Source organism: Leiobunum rupestre, chromosome 7 (genome assembly GCF_980474605.1).
Source record: "Leiobunum rupestre chromosome 7, qqLeiRupe1.1.hap1, whole genome shotgun sequence".
NCBI classification, from domain to species: domain Eukaryota; kingdom Metazoa; phylum Arthropoda; class Arachnida; order Opiliones; family Sclerosomatidae; genus Leiobunum; species Leiobunum rupestre.
In genome coordinates, this window is record NC_143390.1 from 58,596,176 (window position 1) to 58,619,124 (window position 22,949).

Sequence of the window (22,949 nt, forward strand, 5' to 3'; positions counted from 1 at the left end):
CATATCTACACCTAGTAATTTTCGATTTTGAACATTTATGTCGCCAACTTCCAAAAACTTACGTAGCGCTCTAATGTCATTTGACTTAGACACACATAATTTATTCATATGTACATGCGTAATAATGCCCTTACTACCGAATCGTTGTTTTAAAATGGCAACACTTCGTTCATTAGATTCTTCAGAGGCCTGAAAGATTTCAACGGCTCTTCTCCCATCCCCCGTAAAAACGAAACCAAATAATTAAATTTGATTACCTTTGCCATCGGTTTATCATCTATGGCGGTCTTGAATCTGCACCAGAACGAATTAAATTGCGTGAAATCACTCCCGGATTTCGGCAATTCCAACTTTGGAAGCTTACACGCGTACACGTCTTTCTTTGTAGCACTATTCACATAACCACGAAATTCTGACCAAGAGGCGTTGTGGGAAGTTTCACCATGATAGGGAGGAGAACTGTCACGTTTTCTCTTTCGGTGCGCTTTGTTTTTCGTCAACGTGATTTTGTCCAGCAAGGCTCTCTCTTCTTTCACGTGCCTTCAGACGGTGTCAAAGTATTGAAATGGTTACTTATGTTACTGGCACTTTCCGAATGGCGAGGTGTACTACTTTAAAGAGGGTAAAACTGCCTGCTTCGGCGTCAAATGGTCCGGGTTTGGCAGAAACGCGGGGACTGGGGAGTAGGTCGAAGAGGGGATCTAGGTTCCGTGTCTAGATAAACGCGAATCGGATCGGGAGAAATCAAAGTAGTACTGGGTGAAAATGGGGACCCTCAAGAGAATACATTGCCCGTTCTATAAGTCAACTTAACACTAAAGACATAGAGAAGGACAGGCTATAGTATAAGAGTCGGCCAAATGGGCAGTCGATCAAATGGGCGGCTCATTTCGCCGACCAGAATTTCGGCTAAAGGAGTAGTCGGCCAAATGAGTGGTCGGCTATATGATCGCCTATTTGCACCCCACCCGTTCAAAAGCTGCGGCTCTAGAGGGTGGGACATGGGGGAGTTTTATACGTTGCTCTATTATCTGGCTCAAGCATGTTTGACAAATTCTAAGATTTTTATTACATTAAGCTTTCGTTTAAGGTTAAATTCAGCTTAAGCTAAGATTCGTTTAAATTGTTTAGGTTACTATAAAACTATCTGCATTTGGTGCGACGCAATCTTCTTGTGCTGGGGAGAATAATACTTCGGCATTCCAAGTTGGGCTTAAATCACAATATAGAAAGAGTGGGAGTGGAGATGAGAGAAATCATAAAGTCACTTATTCAACGCGATCAATCTTAAAGAAACAACTTGGGAACGGTGTTTTTCTTCAAATAGTATAATAAAGTTTTAGTATTTTTTGGAGTGTCACTTAACGAATTCGGATGTCGGCCGGCTTTAGAACTTAGGAATCTTAACTTCGTAAGCAATATACGGAGGCGGTACATTAATAATTTAAAAAAGTCTATTGCATTGAAAGCTTGTTGATACTCATTTGAAATTTAATTTACTAATTACTCGAATAAGACCAGCTCCTAATCAATTATACTCGATAACCCACTCGTTAAAAATATTACTAGATTTTTTTCTGATTTACTTGACTTGAATAAGAGAAAATCCCCCTTAATCAAGTACTCGATAAACCACGACAAGCGCAGCCCTAGTGAATTTGAATTGGAGGGTACAAACATGCCACAGCCGCCGTCACACAGACCTTCAAATCCAAAGACTAATAATATAACATTTGGACCTACCAATTGCAAAATATTCACGCAAAATCACTTAAAAAAAATTAAACCACTATGAAATAATTAAGCGGAAAATGGACCCTGCCATGGAAAACGTGCGCTCCACGTCGGCGCTGGAGGCGGGAATCCCGATTATTCGTCTAGCTAACTTCGCTAGGGTTGGGTACTTTCCCCGATGTGAAAAATGTCTTTTGACCGTTCTCGCGTCCAAAGACCGGAAAATAGGATCTCCATTGACCGTGTTCCAATCATCGAGTGGAAATGATTCTGTGAAGTTTGACCGTTAATTACGTTTCTCAGAGAAAAAGTTAAAATGATTGATAAAATTTTCTTAGCAGTAAATAACTCCATTTTCCGTCGCGGATCGACTAGAGCGGCCACGACATAGTCGGAATCGACGATTTGCTCCCAAAAGCGGGTTTTTAGGAGACCCAGCAATTATTTTTTTAAGTACTCCGAAGAAGGGAGCGGTAAATGCCAGCATTTCGTCATATACTAGAAGACGTTGTCCAATGACGAGATGGGCAACGGGCTCTTTCTTTTGTAACATTTACCGTTGATGGTCTTCCGTCGGGAGGGCCATCTTTGGGCAATTTGGCTCACTTGAAGCTTCGACTAAGGCTTCCGCGAGAGCCTGTCGTATTCCGGGCATTAGTAATAATAAAAACGTAATTAGCGAATACACTTGAAAAATTATAATGGTGTAATTTACCAAAGTTAATCGCTCCATCGCCGTATATATGGAGTTCCATCGAGTTAATGGTATGTGTTCATACCCTAAAAGGTTTGGTCAGTTTTGTCCGAAAATCACTCCTTTAAGGGTTTAGTACTCGACCCTTATGGGTGTTGTAATTTTTTTCTTAAGACCATAAAGGATTTCAATTTGGAAACGAATTGGTATGAATATTTGCCATAATGGGTCTTAAAAACTACTCAATTTGGCTTTTATTTAAACCCCTTCCGGTTCCAATACATACCCCTTACAAACCAATAAGAGTAAATATCTAGGCTCTTTAAAGCGTTAATTTAAACCTTAAATGCCGTTTTTTTGCTGTACTGGGTTTAATATTTTACTCAAATTGGATTGATATGAAACCGTCTATGGTGCGAATTAAGTCCTTGAATGGTGTTATTTTTTCTACTGTGGGTTTAATAACCGGCTAAAATGGGATTCGTATGAAACAGACTACGGCATGAAAACAAACCATTAATGGCGCGCTTTTAGTTATTGTAGGTTTAATAATAAGACAATTCATTTATGTTGAATATGTACTTTTATGAAACAGGCTTAGATTAATCAATTACTTTTACAAGTCGTAATGAGTTTTTTCACCTGCGCGACACATTTTGTGAAATTTAAATCAAGGTAACACGATTCAATAAAACTATAAGTTTTAAATAACTCCGTGGGGTACTGTATATTGAAAATCCAATAGCTAGCGATGAGGATGGTAATTGCTGTGGGAAATCCAGAAGCATCGGCCACTTTTATTCGATCTATAAAGAGTTCGTAATTTCCATTTGCAAGTATTTTACTTCCTGAATAAACAAGAACCGGCACTTTGGGAAGCCGTAAAGGATCACCGTTGGGGAAAAAAAACTTTTCGTGGTTTTCTGTAAATCTGATTAGAATAAGCAAAATAGAAAGTGACCTCTTGAGGGCTAGGGAAGGTTAATTAATATTATTAAAATTATGTGACTATTAAAATAAAAAATAATAAAAGTTTACTTTGCATCTTTTTAGGGTCTCCCTCCTTTTTAACTTCTGTTAATATATCAGCTTTCAAATTAGCCACTTCTTTTTTAGCGAAGCACCAAATTTTTTCGTAGTATTTTTTTTAATGCCTCATCTAGTTTTTCTTCAATATTTATTTTCGATACTCTTTCGAACTCCAAATTTAGCTTTAAAAAGAAAATTAATGTAAAAATGCAACATTTAAATATTGTAATTTCTTGTACCTGTCGTGCAACTGCAAGCGCTGGGTTTTCTTTTAATACCTTGTCAACGGCTTCCTCTTTCAACAATTGCCTTCTATCAGACATTGTTTTGTCCATTTTTGTATCAACTAGCTCCCAGTCGATTTGATTTTTTTTAGCTCGATCATCATTTCCGATTTATGAACAGCAATACTGTCCTCGTCTTCGTAAGATTCCATATCATAAAGCTTAAAAAATAAAGTAATTAACTAATGAAAATTAAGTTAAAATAGAAACAAAATATTAAAAATTGAATCTACCTGAACCCTTTCAACGTTAACTATACAGTCATTTTCTGAAGCTGCGACGTTTTCCTGTACTTTTTTATATGAAGCCTTTCCGAATTTTAATTTGTGTTCCTCAACAATCGCTATACCTTTCAAATCTTTCCTGAAATTTTTGAATTTAGATTTCAAGGACTGCAGCCAGATTTCCTGTTAAATAAAATAAATTAATATTCATTTTGAGATATTTTGCTATTTAAAGATGTATACATGTCCTTCTCCTGGTTCGGATTTTAAATGAGGGTACTTCATAACGAGCTGTATGGCAACAAAAACGTGATAAGGATACCTGAAATGATATTTATTACGTCAAAAATTTTAATTTTGTAAACTGAAATTTTTCACGGTACTTACAAACCAAATCTCTTAATTATATCACTAAACAAAATTCTCAGAAGCTCTTTATTCATTGTGATTTTAACCTTAGGAGCCAGTCTCTTGTATTTCTCAGCACTAACGAAAATTTCGGGCAAATCCGGTATAGTGTACGTTCGAACGAATGTACTCCTTGAACATATGCTAATACCGTCTTTCAGATTTTCTGCAACCCTAAAATATTTATAAACCATATATTTCGTTATAAGTTAGATAATAAAACGATAACTAATCCATTTATATTTTATTTACCAGGCAATCATTTCAGGTTCTTTATCATTTTCAGCTACATAAAGCGTTGCTCCATTCATCTGAAAATAGTTTTAATTTTAATAATGGGATAGATTCATGTAAGGTTTGCTAAACGTACCGAATGCTCCTCTGACGTAGAAACTTAATCTAATTGTTGAGTTTCAAGAGTTACCTCTTTTTTCAGCAGGCAATTCAGAGTTGTCATTTGATCTTTTGTTCTATTTAGAACAATAAAGTATAAGTACAAATATGAATTTGTTATATTCAAAATTTAATATTGCGTTCCCATTAGAATTATTAGACAAAAGGCCTCACTATTTTAAATAATGTAAAATTTAATTTTACTACTGATAATATGACTAGTGGAGGGAGAGTAACCAATATAGTAGAGAAAAATTGACTCATCTCTGAAGATACTGCGTTTCTGCTTGCTATCCTTATACCCATTGAATGCTGGATATTACCAGAAGTCTAAAATAACAGTTTATATTAAATTTGTAAACACTAAAACCAATTTATTAAACTTGTTATTATGGGCGGAGATATGACTATATAGTGATTAAGGAGTTTTAGAGAGAAGCGCCTTTGTATTTCTTTCTATGGTAACCCAATTTCAAGAAGGAAAAGAAAAGGCAGCAGTGTAGGTATACTACCATGCTCCCCTAATGAAAAGCCAAAGGAACTATTTAAAATAAAACTATTTTCACATTTGATATCTTTTTAATATAATTCACAACAATTGAAAATTTTATTCACCTTTAAAACGACTTTAACTTTTGATTTGTTTGTTAAAATGCTTGCTTGTTTTAAGTCCACATACTCTTCAAAATCTGCATCGTAAATCTGGTAATAAATATTATCAATTAATAGTTATTGATTCTATTCGAAGCACTTTTCCTCCGGGATATTCGTTGGAAGACTGCACAATTTGTAATAATTTTGTACTTTTTATCTTGCGAATCAATAGTTATGATACTTTTTCCTTTTATTAAAAAAACATTTAGTCCAGTAAAGTCCGACAAAGTTTCATCACTTTTCAGGTGCTCCAAAAATGATGACACTGTTTCGTCTTTAACCCGAATTTTCCTTTTTTGTTCGCCATAGCACAACAATAATAAAACTGCACACTCACTCATAGTAGAAAAATGGATAGAGCACTTATAATCACGAATATCCAAAAAGTAACTTTACGATTGAACTGTAAAATAACGCGTTAGCATGATACGAGCCTGGAGAGTAAAAACGATAGGCCGTCCGTTTACCCGGAAGCGAAACGTTTTGGGTTTCCCCCGTGGTTCGCGTGAAGAAATATAAGCCGGTCCATGGTATTGCCTTGTATTGGGAAAGTTTCCTTTCAACAATCCCCACTATCTCTCTCATACATGAGAAATAGCATCGCCGGTGTAACCCCCCCCCCCTCCAACTTTGAGCTCGGTCGCCAACAATGACCAGTGGAATGTTTTCAATTTCTGAATTGGGTTTACATGGAAAACTCTTTATTTTTGACCTTGTTCAGTAGAGCCTTCACTGTCAAGAAGAATCGTACGGCGCTTTACGACCCCAAAACTGTTCCAGTGACCCACTTCTAATACTTCAACCAGTTCGCCAAGAAGGCGAAATTATTTTTTCGTTGCCCGTGTTACATTTAAACAGCATAAAATCATTAATTAGTAAGATATCTGTCCGAAATTTGTCATATAAGTGCGACACTTAAAGATATAGTTGGACGGTAGACTCATATTTTCTGAATAATGTAACCTACATGTTTTCGTGTTACCAGAAGTAAATGAACCGTAGTTATTGGAATTGACCGGAAAACTGGAAGGTATTTTCGTTATGGAAATCTAGTTAAATCAAAAGTGATGTCCAGACCCCTCCAGACCCTTCTACTAGGAAATTGTGGATACTAAAATACGATTGGTTTATAATGTCTTAATTAAAGCGCGTGGTCTGGAAATTAAGTTTAAAAACAGGCTTTCAATATTGACGGCTTTAAAATTCATTTTGCGCGTGAAAATACCTCTACATGTTATGGTCAAAAAAGCACGCAAAGAAGGCTGTGTATCCAAGACATGTACCTGTATTGTCGCGCGCTAAACGTCATTTCAAAATCCGTCAATTAAGTGTTATATTATCACTTGAAATGTAAGTTAAGCCTAACAACGGGTAACATCAATACGGCGTTTAATTGTTTTATCAGTAAGGCCCTCGCTCCGCAGTTCGCGAACGTTTAAATTCTACAAAATCTGTACACTCTTTTTCGCGGTCTTTTCGACCCCTCTTTTTGGCCGCCCGCTAGTCGGCCATTACCTGGAACCACCGGTGAAGGGTCTAGGCTCTGGCCTTTCGTCCGAGGATATGGGGGTTAAGGGGGGTAAATTCAACTAGAACGCGCCCAGCAAAATTATCAAAAAAGAGTGTATTAGCCGGGCCTTTCGGAAAAATGTTCCAACGAATCTCAACCAAAATAGCGAGCCGGAGCTGTCCACATATTTTCCGCACCCGCTTGCCCTCGCTCCACAGTTCACGAACAAGGTAGAATACTATAAAAGCTACTCGCGGATCCTGGCCGATGGGAGCGTTTTTGACCCCCCGGGCCGTGACCGTTAACCGTCGTTCCACGATGGGAGCGGCGGTGCCCAGGTCCCAATCCCAAAATTTTGGTACCCCCCCCCCCTGTGCACTGAAGCAACGAAATAAAAACCAAATAACGAAGAACCTGGTCGACGAAAACGCTTTCTCTTTTACAAGCAAACGTTCGTGAAAATATGGCGTCGTCCGGATTATACAGCTGTGTTAGGTGTACTTACTACACAAAAAGATTTTTGACACTTTTAACTCGCATGTTAAACAGGCATTCCCACGACCGGAATTTTAGTATAGTGTGTGGACTAGAAAATTGCGGAAGATCTTTTACAAAAATTAAAACTTATCATCGACACGTAAAACATAAACACATATCTGCCTTAGAAACGAATCCTCCCCGCTATAGTGACAATCAGCTGTTGCAAAATGATGAAATTGATAATGAAGAAACAGGAGAAGAGCTTGAAATTAATTCAAATGAATCTGAAGAGGTGAGAAGCGAAAAAGAGATAAAACTGCCTGAAGTTCGAGAGACGTTATTAAAAATTATCCTGAAATATCGCGAAGCTCACAATCTTCCTCGTACTGTAGTACAATCACTTGTTAGTGATCTTCTTGAATTTTGTCAGAACATTCTATCAACAAGTAAGGAAAATTTACTTACCGTATTGCGTTCAAATAACGTAAATATAGAAGAAACTGAATTGTTTTCAAAAAGTGTAGAAGTTGGTGAAGCATTTGAGAATCTTAATTCAAACTATAAAATAAAAGAAGTCTGCAAGTCAGAATATGGATAAATTGAGCCTATACAATGCACTTTCACCGAAACAATGAACAAGGAAAATAAATGTCATTTTCATTACGTTCCAATTTCGAAAGTTATAAAAAAAACTTTATTCGTCAGATCTTCAGTTAGAAAAACATGTCGATCTTTCAAAAATACCAGATCAGTGTGTGGGACATTTTCTGCAGAGTGACATTTACAAAACCAGTATAGAGAAAAACTCTAGTTTCTCGTTAGACACGATTCAACTACAAATATATCAGGATGATTTCGAAACTGCTAATCCTTTGGGCTCAAAACGCGGAAAATTAAAATTACTGGGATGCTATTTTTCAGTATTGAACTTGGAAGCCAAATTCAGATCAAAGTTGAGTGACATAAATTTAGTTTTTTTAGCGAAGTCAATTGACGTTGATAATTATGTATTTCACGAAGTTCTTGAGCCTCTTATTTATGATTTAAATCATATGGCGAGAGATGGAATATACATTGAAAGTCAGGGAATCCATTTAACGGTCACAGTTGCTATGTTTTCCGGAGACAATTTAGGTCTTGCAAAACTTAGCGGCTTTAACGCTTGTTTTAGTTCTGGTAGGATATGCAGAACTTGCATGATAACTTATTAAAAATTACCAACTAAAATTAAAGCGAACCAGTTACAATTGCGAACACTGGATCGACACTTGTACCACTTACGAAGTATCGCGCGAGATCCCAATGAAAAATCATTATATGGCGTGAAGAACGAGAGTGCGCTCATGAACATTGTGGGATTCGATATTACGCAACAACTACCCCCTGATCCAATGCACGATTTGAACGAAGGCGTTATACCAAAAATATTAAAACACATTTTTAATTATATGTTTCGAAATACAAACCTAACTTTAGACAAATTAAACGAAACTATTAAAACTTTCCGATATGGTAAGACAGAGTCAAGTCGCCTGGAAACTCAAATTAGAGCGGCAATTTCGGGAAATTGACATTTAAAGGGCTCAGCCAGTGAGATATTTTGTTTATTTCGTCTTTTGCCATTTATGTTATTTGAACACTTGCCGAACGCGAATGACTTGCATTGGGATATTTACCTGAAACTTAGAGAAATTGTAGATTACATATACGCTTCACACCTACATCTAATTTTTTTACCAAAACTACAAAACCTAATAGAAATGTTTTTACATTCAGTTGTTACAGTAATTGGTAGTGAAATTATGGCACCAAAATTTCACTACCTAATTCATTATCCGAAAGCGTTTAAAAATTTTGGTCCTCTAAAGTCAATTTCGTGTATGCGTTTTGAAAGTAAGCACGGTTATTTTAAAAAAATTGTAAAAGCGTCTAATAATTCCATAAATATAACTAAGACTTTGTCCTCACGACATCAATATTTGCAGTGTTATAATATATTATCCGAACAGTCTAGTCGTATGCAAAGCCCATCAGCTGGGAAATTCATTTCAAGAGATGATTTACCAGCCACATTAAAACTAGTACTTGGTGGTGAATTCCCAGATAAAATTTATTCCACGTCCAATGTTACGTTTGATAATGTATACTATTCAACGGGAAGTTTTCTATTTTATGCAATTGATAAAAACGAAATTAAATCATTTTTTAAAATTAAGTTTATTTTCTATTTGAATATGTCACCAATAATGGCTGGTGTTATATACGAGGCTATACATTTTTCTAAAATATTACATGCTTACGTTGTTAAAGAAATGGCAGAAAAATGGGAATTCATTAAAGCTGGAAGTGAAAAGCACTACGAATTATTAGACGCATATAATATCGATCAGACCGATAATACGTATTTAATAAATTTTATGTGTATTTGTTTGTTTGAAATTTTGGATATTTGCAAGCCTCTCTAAGATTAAACCCGAGGGTGTACGATATAGTTTTAAACGTGCTAAAATATTGTGACTTAGAATATAAAATAAGAATTTTTCGAGATCTATCCGAAATGTGAAACTCTAAATTCCAAAAGAAATAGCTTCCTATTTTAGATTCTGCTTAGTGCTTAGATAAAAACGTGTGTTTCTCGGAATTTCGCTGGGCCAGTCCAAGTTTGGTTTTCCCCTTAACTCCCATTCTCAACCTCGTCCTTGGATCCCAGCATGGCTCCGAACTATGCGGAAGCAAGAGGGTCAGATTTGACTGGAGAAAAAATGCGCGAAAAAGTGTTTAAAAAATTTCTAAACCCATTATCCCACCTTCCCTGTAACACAATCATCTTTTTCGACAACTGCCATCTAGCAGTTACATTTAAAACGTTAAATATTTAATATTACATTACATAATAATATGAAACGGTAACTTGTGTTCCGACCACAACGCCATCTCGTTGCGCACTACATTCTAAAAAGTCATTTTTTAAGCTAATTTAAAAATAAAAATTATAACGTTTTTTAAAAAAGTTATTATTAATTTACATTTTCCATCAGGAATGCAAACTTATTTTAATTTTTTTATAAATATAAATATTATTTTCTTTTTTTGAATTTGACTAAACTGTTCCAAGACCGTTTATTGCTATTTTTACACAAAATCCCTAAAGGAATTTAAATTAAACTACTAATTCAACGTTTTTTATCAACTTGTTTATGACCCCAATAAAACATATCACGTTATATTATTTAAATAGATATTTTTGTGAAATAAATGGACTTTAATTTTTATTTAAATTAAAATAGAAAAAGTGTCCTTAACGGTGTACATTTACTCCGTTTAAATACCATTTAGCCTATTTATAAATTTTAAAACCATAAATGGAAAAGCGAGAAAAAAATAAATACCATTAGGGGTTTCTGAAAAAGTATAAACCCCTTTTAAACCATTGAACTGTTACAATGAAACCCTATATGATATTTTCATATTTTTTAAACCCTTAGCAGACCATTTGAAAACCATTATTTTTTACAGTGTTGGATCTTCTTTAATTGTGCCATTTACTACGAGCTGTAGCGAATGGGCTACGCAACGTTTTCGTTTCCATGTATCGTGAAGTTTCAGCTCACCCCTTCCCCTAGAAGAAGCCCCAGGTGTTGTCTCGTCGTCGGCGTGTGGAAAAATTTGGAGTATTGTGTCCCAAGCTATAAAAGTTTCAAATACGTACAAGGATTTTTTTTCACATTTACCAAGATGAAAAAACTTTCCATAATCTAAAGCAAAATCATTCGAGTCCGTGCTTGAAAGCTCCGAATCCGAGAAATCGGGATCATCTACATCCCAGGTCTCTTTGACAATGTCTAACATGTTGATGGCTTTGGTGATATTGGCAGCGTTGTCAGCACACACGCGAGAAATCTGTAAATTAAAATTATTACTATATTTATATCTATACCACAGAATAAAATAATGGTCCAAGTTTAAACCCATAAGGGGTATGGAACTTTTGTCAGAAAACCAAACCCCAAGGGTTGTATTTTAGCACCATCAATGGTTTATTTCAATAAATAGAAAGACCATTTAAGGTGTGATTTCAATCCATTACATACCAATATGGGTACTACTGCACACCAATTTCAATCCATTTAAGAGGTGTTTTCTAACCCTTATTAAACCTCTCACAGTTTTAAAAATGATTATTTACTTATTTATTCCTTGGTTTAAATGAAACTTCCTCTCACAAATTTATTAGCAACCACTTTTAAACCATTTGCGGTTCGTATACAATACCTTTACTGGTTGTTTTGTAAGCCGTTTTTTTACCACCTTAAAAATATTTGCGGTTCGTATACACAACCTTAACTGATTGTTTTTCATACCGTTTTCTTACCACCTTAAAACCATTTGCTGTTCCTATACTGGTTGTTTTGCATACCATTTTCTTACCACCTTAAAACCATACTGAGTTTAAATAACAACTACTTCTAAACCAATACAAATATATATGCTACACCCCTAAGGATTATCAATACAACCATTTTAAAGACTTTTACCGTCTGCAATCTCTACTCTAAATGGTTATTGTTTTTTTTCTTATTCAAACCATCTAAAACCCCTAACTGGTTTCTATGTATTTTAAGTGTAAACACTTTCGGTTTTAAACAAAGCCATCGAAGCAAAAAAATAATTCACTTCATTTTTAATATTCAGTTAAAAACTTTTCATTCCGTCACAATCAACTTGTTTATTATTTGCAATAATTTGGAAATCGTTTTACTGTTGGATGCAATGCAGAATAGTACAAACCCAAGTAGCAACATTCAATGAAACTTAAAATTTTAAATAACGTTTTCGAGTACGCCACTGTAACGCTTTTCTACTACTAATATAGGCCTATAGTTGCCTAGCGTTGACATATACTACTATGCAACTAGATTAAAATAAAAAATATATGAATTTATTACGGACAACTCATGAGACTGATTGTACTATTTAGAAAATACTTTAATAATTTTAAAACATTTTAAAAATAAACATACAAAATACGAAACGTGATGAAAAAGACATCAGCGTTAAGACACAACGTAATAAATTCATATATTTTCATTTAATACCACCATGACAAAAATCAGTTCTTTTATTTTTAGATTAAAATGATTCGTTAGGACTAATAATTTATTAAGTAAGGACAAGTATTTGCCATACCCAGATTCTGATTTAATGATCAACTACTAAATTTACTATAAGACAAACATATGGAATCGAACTAATAAATAAAAACCAAACAATACCGCTAACAAATAAAATACTACTAGACTAATTTACATGACCCCCACAATAACTACATGCACTCGACCAATGCCAGACTACTAAAAATACGCGGTCTACTATATACACTAATTGCGCCATATAAAAATACTCATCACTATTCTCGATTATCGTTGGTCTCGAGACTTGAAAATAAATGAATAATGTAGATGCGAGGAGAGAGTTCGTAAAGTTGAAGCGACGAGTTGAAGGCTTGATACGTTGGAGATACGATGAGGCTACTACTATCGTCTACGAGGTGTCGTGGTGGTGATGGGCAGAGGAAAACCATGGTCCGGCGATAACTGCTCAATTGGCTGGAGACATTCATAAATTGCGACCGGCGCGAAAACTATGTTCCTTTTTTTGAGGTTATCCGGAGTGGTGAGTTTAAGATCATACTTTTCTTTCGGGCAGGGAATACAGTTTTTCTTCTCTCCTTTTTTTACTTCTTGTCTCCTAGTTTTGTTGTATAAGCCACGTGACGTTTTGGGTCCATCCTGGTTTTTCGTTACCCAATCGAATTACTATGGCGGGCTGTCACGTGGAGGGACACTATGATTTGACCAAACACCAAATTTCAACGTAGGGCTTTATTTCAACCGTCCATGTGTTTTACATGTGTTTCAATTTCTTGAGATCACAAGACGCTCACACATTCGGTGACAGTTACACCAAACAATAATATCGAGGCGCACAACTATAAATGTAAGCATTGGTCGAGAAAATCTGGCAAAGGTTCGAGTTCAATAATAAATACACGTGGCATGCACACTATACGCTATTCACCGTCATTTCTAAAGACGATCGTAAAATTAAAAATTAGTGCCTGGGTTGACAGGAGGGCAATTTTGGGGCATCTATAGAGATTCCTTTAAGCAGAGTAGTAACAATGGAGACACGTTGGATCCCTCTTTTGGCCTTTCGCTAACTATTTCCTATTCCTACAAACTATCCAACGCGACCATATGGGGATGCCGAGGGACGTAAAATAATTGTTTCCCTAACAAAATCTAAAAGAGGGGTAACGTATCGAAAAATATTCGTTACACCACATCAAAAATCCAATAAAGGGCAAGCCCAAAAACATCCGTAACTTTGGTGCCATCAACATAAAGTTCATAAATGTTGTTAGAATTTTTTTATCTCCTTCAAATATAATTATGGAAACTTTTGGGTATCTCGATGCATCTTCTTTTTTTTTGGAAAAAAATACTTTTGGTGGTTTTCGTCAAATCTATGCGGTATCAGTAAGATGGATAAATACTTCGTTACAACTAAAAGGTTTTAAATATTTTCATATATTAAACGTCTGCTAAATTATTTAAAGAACCAGTTTCGTACCAAACATTTTATCTGTAATCATCTCTTTTTTTCACTTGGTCCAGAATTTCTGCTTTTAAAGTTCCCAAATTTTTTAATCACTTTCCAAAGTTTTTCTGTGTATAGATTTGACGCGGCTTCAAACGTTGCTTAAAAATCAATTTTGGTAATTCGGTCAAATTCTAGAAAAATCTTTGAATAGAAAAAAAATTAGAAACGTCTCAAGTTATTGGTTATTTTTTAATCCTTACTTGTCTAACACAAGTAAGAGCTGGATATACTTTTAGAACAACGCCGACATTCCTGTTATTTATCAGCAACCTTCTGTCAACGATGGTTTTATCCATTTTGGAATCGATCAATTCCGAATCCACATTTTTTTAATTCCTCGTTCATCCAAGTTTGTGCAAAGCAATACTTTCCTCGTCTGCATAAGAGTTGAATTCAGAAACCTAAAAATATATAATATAATTATATTGAATCTTAATTATCAATTGGTTTATACCAACGTTTTCAGTTAAGAATACTAAATTGTATATTCACCTGTTTTCTAACTGCGCTCAATATAGTGTTTGAATCCGAAGCTTGAATTACAGGCTCTGCATTTTTGTAGCTTTCTTTTAGTGTTCTGCGCATACATGGGAAAAACTCCGGAGGGGACCTCCGGAGTTCTGGAGGGAATACGAAAAACCTCCGATATTGGCTGGAGTTTGGAGGGGAAAATTAATTGCAATAGTTATGAGAATTGAGGGTAGATGAATTATTCGTAGGGCGTTAAAACGTGATATGCACTCCAGAAAAAAGTTGTGCACTATGTTATTAGTCGCTCAATGCTCCGAAGCAAAGGTGTACCCTCCGTAGGCAGATCCTCAACCCTCTGGAGTACCTGTTTACCCTCCTTAGGCAGACCTTCAGCCCTCCGGAGCACCCAGCGCCGGCCCTTGGTCAGGGTAGAGCGAGATTGTTTTTCGATTGTTGCCACGCCGCCCCGCGCCTCTCAAAAGGAATTTTGGCGGCCCTTTCCACCTGGCCGCTGTCCTGGCGTCTAGAGTGACCGCTCCACTTGCTTTACCCTAGGGCCGGCGCTGGGAGCACCAGTGTAACCCCTCGTAGGCAGACCCTCAGCCCTCCGGAGCACCAGTGTACCCTCCGTTGGCAGACCCTCAGCCCTCCGGAGCACCAGTGTAACGCCCCGTAGGCAGACCCTCAGCCCTCCGGAGCACCAGTGTAACGCCCCGTAGGCAGACCCTCAGTTCTCCGGAGGAAAGGTGTGCAGACCGCAATCCGACCCTCAGCCCTCCGGAGGAAAGGTGTGCAGACCGCAATCCGACCCACAGCCCTCCGGAGAAATAGTGTGCAGACCGCAGTCAAACCCTCAGCCTTCCGGAGAAAAGGTGTGCCATCCGTTATCCTACCCTCAGCCCTCCGGAGAAAAGGTGTGCCCTCTTTAATCAGCCCCTCAGCTCTCCGGTGCATAGGTGTGCCATCCGTAATAAGATCCCAAACCTCCAAAGCTAGAACCTCAACCCCCCTTTAAAGGGTATATATTTATACAGAATACAGTGGCGAAGCGAGGCACCCGCATACATGGGAACACCTCCGGAGGACTCTGTGGGCCTCATTGAAATTAACGTTATGCCCTCTGACGTTCCCTGCGGAGTTTTGTCCACGTATGGGCACCCGTAGACCTCCACAACCGGGGTGAGCCTAGAAGTTGAGGGGGAGCTTCTCATTTCAATTTACTGGAGGGGGATATATTTTTGAAATAATAATTTACTAGGCTAATACCCTAGGCACCACCACAGGCCCTAGTCAGCTTGCGACTTTTAATGCCTTATTTACCGGTGGCCGGGTTACAATGCGTAGGAAGGTGGTGGCATTTAGACCTTCATGCCACGCAAGCTAGCCGACAGCTCCCTACACTAACTATTACCGTTATCCTCGGCAAGTTTTTACCAGTGGAGAGATAACTGGCAATCGCTACGCAGAAGGAGTGGATTTTCAACCAGTGCCACAAGCTGGGATCAAACCCGGCTCCTCTTGCTGCAAGGAAAGAGTGCTAAACACTCCGCCACCCAACCTATAATACAGGAGGCACCGCTTAGTGAGGGACCTAGGGGGTGGGGGGCAATACTGTCGCTTCGCCCTTGCCAGAATACAATTAGTAATTCTACATGAGTTTCCTTCTTAAAAGGAGACTACCCGAGGTGATAATCACCGATTTGTTTGAGTATGCAGACCTGATTGTAACAAATAGTCGAATCGCGCCTTTTCGAAGCGCCATTTATATTTTCAACTCGTGAGTTATATAAACAAATACAAAAACTCACTTTTTGTTATTTGAAACAGTTCAAGCAATTTTATATCGTATATTATTTAAGATCATTGTTCTCTTAACTCTGCACGTCTAATATCTTGATAACAGAGTTTCCAGGCGGCTTATCTTGAGCCTAGATCGTCTTGATCGTGCAATTGCACCGGCAATAGAAAAAAACGCTCAGCGGAACCAGAAGATTCGTGCTTGCTTGGCCAAAACGGGATATATGGCTTCGTTTGTCTTCCAAAATTTTAATGAGTCCCCTTCTATTCGTGGCCCAACTTAAACAACGTTTTTATTTCGTTCAGTAATTAAAGGGATAATGAAATTGTAAAATAACCTACTTTAAGTCTATTCCGTTACAAAATTAAGTATAATTCCTTTATTTAATTATTTAATTTCTATTTATTTAAAAAATAAACACTTCCGGGAAATCATCTGGAAAAATTCGGGCCTAACCATAGAAATCAGAAGGGAACTAGAACAATTTGTGCAATGGTATACCACGCGCCAATTTGAAACTGGCGGATTAGTTAGTAACATCGTCTTTTAACAATATTGTTTATTCAGCTTTTGACAGAAAAACATTAAAAAAATCTTCGATTTCGCTGGGGCCCCTAAAGTTTTTAAGCAGCGCGGGGCCGGGTGCTACTACACCCTTTGCACCCACCTCACGCACACGTGGGAAAACCTCCGGGGGGAACGTCGGACGACTGGGGGGCATAACGTTAATTTCAATGAGGCCCGCAAAGCCCTCTGGAGGTTGTCCCATGTATGGCCTCCCGCTGGCTACGGTTAAGGTTTAGACTTTTCTCGTAGTGAGACTGTTGCTACGAGCTTCTTGTTCGTTTGGACAGAATGAATGCGTTTGCTTAGTATTTTTGCTCTTTCGCTGTAACGCAGGACACAAACATTTTGGAAATTGGGAGGGGCGGAAAATTCATGATCCGTTCCGGGTGACAAAGGGTCTAGGTACGCCACTGTCCGTAGGAAAATAGTTCCCTCCGTTAATCATCCTTCAGCGCAATGGTACCAAAACAATTACCTCCTTCAAAAGTCCGAAACCAAAATGTACCCTATATCGATTGCCCTTCGCCTTTGTAATACAATTTTCATTACTGTCCTCTGTGCTTTCGCTCTTCGGAGTTACAGCGTCAAACGATGGGAAGGAAATGTTGCTCCAAAGAGCTGAGGGACAATGAGAGGAGGGAATACATTTGATCCGGATTATGGATGGGTAAAAAGCTAGCCTCCGATCCGGAGGGAGGAGGGTGAAACTGTCGGAGTTGAAATTATTACTTCGGAGGAAGTAAGGGCGACTGCCAGAGCTGAGATTATCATTCCGGAGGGAGAAGGGGCAACCTCTGGAGGAAGGAGGGGCAACTGCCGGAAGCGAGACTATCTCTCCGGAGGAAGGAGGGACAACTGCCAGAGTTGAAATAAGCACTCCGGAGGGAGGAAGGTACAACTGCCGGAGTCGAGACTATCACTCCGGAGGAAGGAGGGGCAACTGCCATATTTTAAAATAGCACTCCGGAGGGAGGAGGGGCCACTGCCGGAGAGTAGTAGGTAAGTCCCTTTTAACGAGTTCAATGACCGAAATCCAAGATGGCGGCCGATAGCTTTGAACAGTGCTTATGTTTCCCAACCTGCGTTAACTGGTTTTTCCTTGTTGCCACACTCTTGTTTGGAATGTGGTAATACCTTGATTGTTCGAGAGACCCGTTCACCAATGATGACGTGAAAAAAAACCTAAAAAAAAAACAGTTTTAACCTTGGGAAAAAACATTTTTGTTTTCAATCTCAAATTTCACCTTGAAGATGATCTTTGACCCATGTCCACCACCCATAAGCCTCGGTCTATCACCCCAGCAAGTTTGGACACGATCGAACAAGGTCGGCCCGAGATATCGGCGGTAATATGTGACCCCCCCCCCGATTACTTATGTTAATTAACTTTTGATATAGTTTTTTTCGTTTTTTCGCCATTTAAAATGCTAATTAGTTATTTGCGAGATGGGGAAATGAATTCGCGACCTTCTTTTTATAACCTTGACAAGTTTGTCTGTCACGTGCTATCTAACTTACCCCTGTCGAAATAAAATACATATTTTAAAACACAACAAATTGTAATAGGCCTGATTGGTCAATATTCGCCCAGTAACTTATGTTTTACCCCTGTTGAAATGAAACTTTATTTACTTTTGGAGATAAATAAATAATACAATAACGACATAATAAACAATCAATACATATTTTAAAAACACAACAAATTACAATGGCGCTGGTCAATATCCGCCTGACATATAGCCAATTTTGTTTATAATAAATAAAATAAAATGTATTTACTTTTGGAGATACATTTTTTTAACATTTGCCATACAAAGGTGTAATTTTATCAGGGAAAATGGTTTTCAATAGTACTCCAATACATTCTAAAGTAACATAATCAAATAAAACTATTTTTTTGAAGTAATTTGATACCCACCCTTAATTATCGTCACGTGTAAACGTTATCAACTACAGTTACAGCCTTGTAAAACTAGTTTGGATTTTTTAACAATTGACTAATTATATCAATTAAACGCAAAAATGTTTATTAACATCTGGTATTATTGATCCTACTCTATTTTTACTCACGTTCGGATCTCCGCGCCAGATTGATTTAATCAATCGATTATAAACGCAGATCACGTTTCGCCAGGAGACATTTTAAAGAGCACCGTTCTTTGATTTTATGCTGTTAATATAAGTTATTTAAAAAAAAACAAGTTTTAACCTACCTTTTTTTAAAGACCATTGTATATTAATCGAATTCTTCAAAAGAAATAATACACACCATTTTTGACGAGTTAATAAGTAATACAACGTAACGGATGTAAAACAAAGTAACTTTAGTTCTAGCTAAATCGTATAAAACGTGCAGGAATGTTTTAATAAAAAAAGCGCGGGGCGTTTCTAACCGTCCTTCCTCGAGACTTTTTCTCCCGATAGACCGCGGCGCTTTGTTGGTGAGCGTAACATTTTTTCTCTCGCCGAGATAGCCCGCGGGCTCAGACAGTTGAGTATGAAAATTTATAACACTACCAAATAAAAACGGATTTATTATTATAATCAACATTGTATCTAAAATATTAAATCTTAATTATACAATATTCTCGTAACTACGTATTCTTTTGTATATTAAAAAGGGTGTTTTCAAATTTAAACAAAATGAACTATACTTTTTTTTAAATTATAAACGTAACCTTGAATTTATTACATGTTAATTATAGATCAAATTTTATTATTTTTGCATGTGCGTCCTTTTGCATAAAAATAGGGCTTTGTCAGATAAAAAAATTATAATTAAGGTTAACAGTATTATACATGTATTTACAATCCGTATAAAAAGGCGAGGATTTTGATGTAAAATCACTAAACGGACAAAATGTCCTCAGTTATCAATGCTGACGAACCATCAACCTCCAAGTCGAATCAAGAAGTATTAATTCAAGAGCTCGACGATGATATTACCTTTTTGGTGAGGTACAGCGAATGTCAAAAATCTCCAATATTGGACTTGAACAATCTGTAAAAGTGAAGAAAGATGAAGTTTCGTACGAAACCAGAACACCACGCAAAAGAGTTGGAGATCGAGCTGTGTATCTCGATATTAAAATTTTTCTCACAACGCCATTAAAGATCAAACCCAGGATGAAGTGTTTCGAGCAGATCATAGCAATACGTAACTGAATGAAGTACGTATCGTGGCATTCAACATCATCCGAATTTTAAACTCGGCCAATCGACTTAAGAGAGTTATCGAAGAAACCGAGGGAAAGGTTGTTTTACCACCATCCAATGTAAGTTGATTTCTTTTAAACCAAATCTGAGTATAATATTCAGATTTTAAAATTAGTTTATTATTTTAGAAATGGAAGAGTAGCAATTAGAGAAAAATTCCATGTTACAAATCAAGAAAAATAAATAAACTTTGTTGGTTTTAACATCTATTGTGTGAGTGTATTTGCGGGAAAAACAATGTCGTCAGACGACGAATCTAGCTACGAAAGTGATAGTGAATTAGATTTCACTTCATTAAACAATTTTAATTACAAAAAATCTCCAAAAAAATCCCGAAAGTGGAAATGTTCTCAAATTGACGTACAACTAGCATTATTTAATTTAAAACAAATTCCAGCCCGTTTGTTTTTTACGGTTTTTAAAAGAATCTTAAAGGAAATTATAGACCATATTAAAAGTCAAGCTAGCGATTACGAATACTTGCGGTTCGCTATACAATCGGAACTCTTAGACCATTAATATAAAATTTATAAAAATTAACAAATTGACTGTTTCGCGAAAAATGAACCATATCGCAAGAATTGCGCAGTCAAAAAAAGACTTTTTATTAGCGGATGGTGATTTAAAATTTGACGTGATTCTTCTAAAAGAGCCCCAAAAAATTGGACGAAATTGTTTCTCGTTAAGAAATAGGAACATTATCGATATAGATGCATTTCTGAAAACCAAAACTAACTTTTACTATGTTGATAACAAAGATTATTTGTGTGTAGCGAGATCAATTGTTATTGGTAAAAAATGGCTGATATTGCTTATGCTAAAAGACTTAAATTACCGTTAACAAACATTTTAAAGGAGTATCGCACTTTAACATATTTTCGAAGTAGGGAACAAACTAAACAGGCAAAAGAACTACACACTACCGTTGGGATTCTGGACGGGGCAGTTGGTGTATCAGATATAGAAAAATTTCAAAATTATTTAGCCCCAAAATACCAAATTATAGTGTTTGATGCTGGGGAAAATTTTCAAATCTATTATAAGGGAAACGTCACTTCTGAATTTAAAATATTGTTAGTAAAAATTGGTTCGCATATGCATGTAGCAAAGAATCTGCATGATATCTGGGGTGGTAAAAGCTCATGCTTGGATTGTGAAAAATATTCTATTCATCAGAACATCGTGATAGACATCATTGTTTCGCGCCGCATAATATTAAATGTAAACGATGTTCGGGACCCAATTTCCATGAAATTCCAGACAAAGCTTTAAAACGTTGCAAAGATTGCAAGATATTTAAAATTTGGCGAATGTTACGAAACTCACATAGAAAACGGCACTTGTAAACTCTTACACAGATGCGCTCTGTGTTTTAAGCTAGTAGATACGACAAAACCTCATCAATGTCAAACTAAATGTGTAAAGTGGAACACGACCCAAACCAACACTATGTGAAATCTTCAAATTTTAAAAATAAACCGCGATCCTACGTTTATTTTGACATTGAAACTGTTGTTCAGGATAATGTTCATGAGGCCGTATTGCTCGATTCGCAAACCGAGCTTTTTCACCAACCAGTTGAAACAAACATTTTTGAAGGTGAAAATTGTGTAGATGGTTTTTTAAACTATTTATTTCAATATGAGAAAATTGTAATTAATGAGGGAAAAAATAAACGAGCAACCATAAGGTCAAAATTTTCGAATGTCATTGTTATGGCGCATAATTTAAGATCATTCGACGGTATGTTTATTATTTTTAAATTAGTTAAACGTGTCATTCCCGAGGTTATTTACGACGGAGCGAAAATTTTCAGTATTTACATTAAGACTGTAGATATTCGATTTGTAGACTCTCTAAATTATATAAACGCGCCGTTAAGAAGTTTCTCTAAAATGTTATCTCTCCCCCAATCTAAAGGTTTTTTTCCATACATATTTTGGACGCGTGAAACTTTAAATTATTTGGGACCTCTTCCCGATGATAAATACTTTGAACCCCATAAAATGAAAGAACCGGAATATAGACAATTTAAGGAGTGGTATATGCAGAAACAATTGGAACCAATCTATTGTATTAAATCAGAGGCAAAAGCCTATTGTTTATTAGATTGCAACCTTTTAAGAATTTCAATTAAAAAATTTAGACAGCTTTATCAGGATTTGTTTCAGATAGACATTACCAATTATAACGGTATATCTCTATCAGGAACCTTTAACAATGTTTTTATCGACCTATTCCTTGAACTGTTTACTTTGTGTACCATTCCAGCTAAGGGTTTAGCAGGTGGGCAAAATCAAAGCGCTATTGCTCTAAAATATCTAAAGTGGTATGAATCGGAAAATAAACTAACACTCCAAACAGTTAGATCCCCGGGAGGAGAAAAGGCTGTTGGACAATACTTCTTGGACGGTTTTAGTAAAGATCCCCCAATAGCCATCGATGTTTTAGGTTGTTACTGGCATGCTTGTCCAACCCACTACCCCGGCCAAAAATGGAATAGTGTTTTAGGGAAAACATTTAAGGAAATATATGAGCGTGAATTAGATCGTAAATTCTTTATTGAAGAAAACTTGCCAAATTTCAAATACATTCAGGTTTATGAATGTAAAATATTGGAAATGTTGAAGAAAAATGCAGAAGCAAAAGCTTTTTTCAATAAACTTAAGTTAATTCCGAGTATTAACCCTAGAGATTCCTTAGTTGGAGGACCTGTAGAAACAAACTGTACCATGAAATAGACCCCTCAATTGGAGAACAAATCCGATATTTTGACTTTTGTAGTCTGTATGCGTATTGCTTACAAAAAGAATATGGTTGTAAA